Source organism: Homarus americanus, unplaced genomic scaffold, assembly GCF_018991925.1.
Source record: "Homarus americanus isolate GMGI-L3 unplaced genomic scaffold, GMGI_Hamer_2.0 scaffold56486, whole genome shotgun sequence".
Taxonomy (NCBI): domain Eukaryota; kingdom Metazoa; phylum Arthropoda; class Malacostraca; order Decapoda; family Nephropidae; genus Homarus; species Homarus americanus.
The window spans coordinates 21,770-26,053 of NW_024713315.1; the positions used below are offsets into that span (position 1 = coordinate 21,770).

General features: G+C 43.8%; 1 long non-coding RNA gene across 1 annotated transcript; it reads right to left on the reverse strand.

Annotated features, from left to right (window-relative positions):
* Nucleotides 1–2,586: 2,586 nt before the first annotated feature.
* Nucleotides 2,587–3,601, reverse strand: LOC121871801. Its single transcript, XR_006089950.1, has 2 exons — nt 3,421–3,601; nt 2,587–2,985 (listed from the first exon to the last, which is right to left on the reverse strand). It is a non-coding gene; the product is annotated as an uncharacterized LOC121871801 (long non-coding RNA).
* Nucleotides 3,602–4,284: the final 683 nt, after the last annotated feature.

The following is a 4,284-nucleotide window of genomic DNA, read 5'->3' on the forward strand; positions in this document are numbered from 1 at the left end:
TCGCTGGCGGGAGCGAGGGCCGCCAGGCAGGCGGAGGAGAGGCGAGGGTCGCCAGGCAGCGGCAGAGGAGGAGGTGTTGCTTGTTCAAGAAGAATGGTCAGAATGAATCTCAATGGAGAGACAGAGCTTATATACACCCAGCAGCAGCCCCCAGTCCTCTATGAGTCATGTTGGGAAAACCCGAGAAGTAGCCGGTGACTAGTTCCGTTGCTAAGATACGGTAACATCTGGGGACAGCTCTCGCTTGGTTGCTAGGGAAGGCGGCACATTGGAATGCGATACGCAGTTTGTAGGGGAGACGTCCACTACAATACTCCCCCTCCCCTCCAGGCGGTGTAGGAGACTTGTTGTTTGTAGAGTTGCTTAGCACATGTGAGGCAGACCGGGCGGTGCATGCCTCATGTGAGACAACGGCGATGGCGTGATGAGCCGATCGCTGAAATACAACTGTCTAGATACACACTATCTGTGGGAGAAGGGAGAAAAAGGGTGTGTGGAGGCGGTGAGTGTTGTGCTTCCCTCACGACAGATGCGCCTGCTGGGGTGTGTGTGGGCCTGGATCAGGAGCAGGGGCTGTGTCAGCAGAAGCGGATTAGGGCACGTGACAGCAGCTGGGTCCACGAGAGCAGCAGGGTGCAGGACATTAGCAGGGAGTACCTGAGGGAGAAAAGAGGGTGTGTGTGGGTCCGGATTCAGGAACAGAGGCCGCGTCAGGGGTTATTGCTGGGCCGGGGTCGGCGTCTGAGGCATGACGGGTGTGCTGGGGTCGTCAGAATGTGGTGCGTGAGGCAGGAAGAGGAGCCGGTGTCTGCTTGAAGACTGGGAGCGTGATCAGTGTCTCCTCCATCCTGTGTGAGTGCTAATCTCCGGGAGTCACCATTGTAGGGGTATCGAGATATTAATGTTGTCTAGCACTCAGGATGGAAGGAAATTCTAATGTGGTTTTCTTGTATAATATATAAGTTATATGATAGACAGTCTGGTGCTGGAGATGCCGTGTGGTGGGGAGCTGCTCAGTAGAAGACGTTCGGTGAGTAGCGTATTGAAGGAGGTAGATGTGCAGGAGCTTCGTTAGAGAAGGTGTTGCCTGTTGCTGGCCTCCTGGTTAAATGAAATGTTAACAGCGTGGAGCTTGCTGGAGGAGATGTTGCTTGTTCAGGAAAATGGGCAGAATGAGAGTTGGTTGGTGAGGAAGCTCAGGGAAGGACAGCTGGTGGGTCGCCGTGCTCGCTGGCGGGAGCGAGGGCCGCCAGGCAGGCGGAGGAGAGGCGAGGGTCGCCAGGCAGCGGCAGAGGAGGAGGTGTTGCTTGTTCAAGAAGAATGGTCAGAATGAATCTCAATGGAGAGACAGAGTTTATATACCCAGCAGCCGCTATGAGTCATGTTGGGAAAACCCGAGAAGTCGCCGGTGAATAGTTTCGTTGCTAAGCAACGTCACGTTGAAATGTGCTAGCAGGTGGTGACTGCTACGCAGTTTGTAGGGGAGACGTCCACTACAATACCTAATACTGTACTTTGGTATATTCTACTGTCTTCATCCACAGAACAGGCCATAGTTCTCTTTATTACACTCACTCAACCCCAAGTTTGTGACAAACTTATAACGTTATTGTTAGATTTAATAAGGATAAAGAAGAAAGGAATAGATATTACACTCAATTCCTACGTTTTTATGGTTGTCACAGACTTTATTTACCTATATTCACTGTAAATGATCGTATATTATTCCCAGAATTGCCTTATAATCCAAGAAAATAGGAAAATGAGGTGCACCTTAGCTTGGGATTCAAGTTTTTTATGCTCGTTAATCGTGTAGGAAGAGCAAACGTTTCGTGCCACTGACAGCGTTTTCAGGGTGCAAGCATACCAACCCCCAAGTCTTCTGCCAGTTGGTACACCTGACTACACTACGATGATGAAGTAACAACAAACGACAGTCGGGTACCACCATGCCCATTTTGAATAATCACAAAATTTTCACTCCATTGTATTATGACCGCCGGGATACCATGGCATGGTGTACACCATGGCTGATCTTGCAATTAACCTCATGTACGATCGTCGTAGAGAGGTTGAAAATATTTTTGATATAATTTTCCATAATAGTAGTAGCATTAACATGGATAGAATATTTATCTTGCGACCATGAAGTTTATATTCTTAAAAAAAGACAGAACTATAGAAAAATATGGGTGTGGCTTAGTCCAGCCATTTCTTATGGACAAATCAAAGCTGGCTGGCGGGGTTAGGGGAGGTGTCGCTCCTCTCCCTGCGTGTGAGTTTAGCGTGTGTATCTTTATACCTTGGTATGGAAGACTTAACGTGAGGTGACGTATATGTTAATATTAACCTTTCGAAGCACCAACAATCCTTCTTATTAAAATATTGAGAATGGCAAGTACTTGTATATTCGTCTTCACTCTGTTTAGTGTAATATTTGTATTAAGATTAAAATGTACTTTGTAATGTTATTGCAGTTCGAGGTAAATTGATGGATTATATCATAAATATTATTAATTCAAATGTTGAGGATTTATAGAAAGAACGTATACTTTAATAATGCCAAAAAAAATCATGAAGCAAAACAATTGTGCAACTCTTTATTAACCATTTACTGAAGAACATATCTGAGATCAAGTAATAATAATGATCTTCATTAGCTATCAATCTCCAAAATGTACATCCTTTACAGTCATAATAACATAAAATTAATTCATTATATACTGTATTGCATTCACAGCAAAAAGCCCATACTTCAGGCATCAGATATTTGGAATTTGAAAGAATATGAAACGAGATTATGACATGCTACTTTCTTCCTAATATGCGTTCATTGTAGTCATCAGCAACATAGTTCTAGGATGAGGCATCTTGTCTTAATTAGGACGGCGTAAGGGTAAGCTCCTGAGCTCAACTATGTAGAAGCTCGAGGAATAGGACCAACGCTGCCAAAAGGTGACCTCCTGCCAGTACCACGAACATGCCCTAGAATGCAGAACGTAATTTCCATTAGTAAGTAAGAGGGGTTGGAATGAAGGTGCGTGACATATATTTGGTTGTATTGCGAGTAAGGAAATAATGATAGAAATACATATTATATTGCAATCATGCTAAGCAGTATTAACATTTAAGTCAAAGATCTAGTCAAACTCCGTGCCCTAATTTATATATATGGTATCATTTCAAGGTTTCCAAGAAGGCATGTAAATGTTTCCTAATCTACTTGAAGCATAATTTTGCTAGAGTGCCCTGTGATAATAAACAAAGTCTATAAAACAAAACATATTTTGCCATACAAGAATAACTTTCCATTGACAAAAAAAAAAAAAAAAGAGAATATACTACAATAAACTTATCTTAGTGCATAAGGAAATTTATTTTTCTGTTTCATATTGCATAAAGATATTGTATAACTTTTACCCAGAGATTACTGAGAGAGAGGACAGAAGTAATGGTAATCTTGCTGGGAGGGTTAGAACACGGGTTGTCAAGAGCATGCTCCCTATGGATCCGCACGTATGTTCCAGTAGCCGAGAAGTGCATAATTCTGTCAGGAAATATTTTATAATTTTATTATTTACCTTATGTTGTATGAACCTGAATTAGCATTCTAAATTTTGCTAGCTTATGAGTGCGTGCACAAACAAACACACAAACTATTTTACTTTATTTAATTTTTTTAATTTAAATGGCCTCCAGCCTCCCCCAATAGCCACACCTTCGCCGCCATTTAATTACCTTAAAATTAACTATCCTAATACATAAGTAGCTACCCTGGCTGTGTTGAGTAGTTGAGCCGCAGATCTTTGCGGCATTCAGTGACTGTTGTCGCCTTTGGGGCCGATGCTCTCGTTCCCCTGAGGCAAAGCAATGCAGACCTAAGCAGAGAGAAGGACAGTCGACATCTCAACCAGGCTATAACATAACTTCTGGGCTGCTGCTTCCGTTCAGATAACACCTCCACGAGTCTGGCGTAGAAGATTCTTGCACTTGTTCCCATCCCACCAAGAGGTGTGAACAACAAAGGAGTTCTTTATTCTCTCCCCATATGCCCTTATCTTGTCGTTATCGTTCCTCCTGTGTGCAGCATCGATAGCTAAGTTGCGGTGACATGCGGCCATGGTATAAAAAATCCTTATGTCATAAAAGGCTCACTGCCCCGCGTTCAGATTCCTCGACCACTGACGTCCACACGGGCTTCGTTGAATGTGTTTGAAGTCCTGTGGCGGAGGTTCTCACCATCTAATGGAAAGAAGGGGCGGTTCATGGCGTCGAGGCAGATTT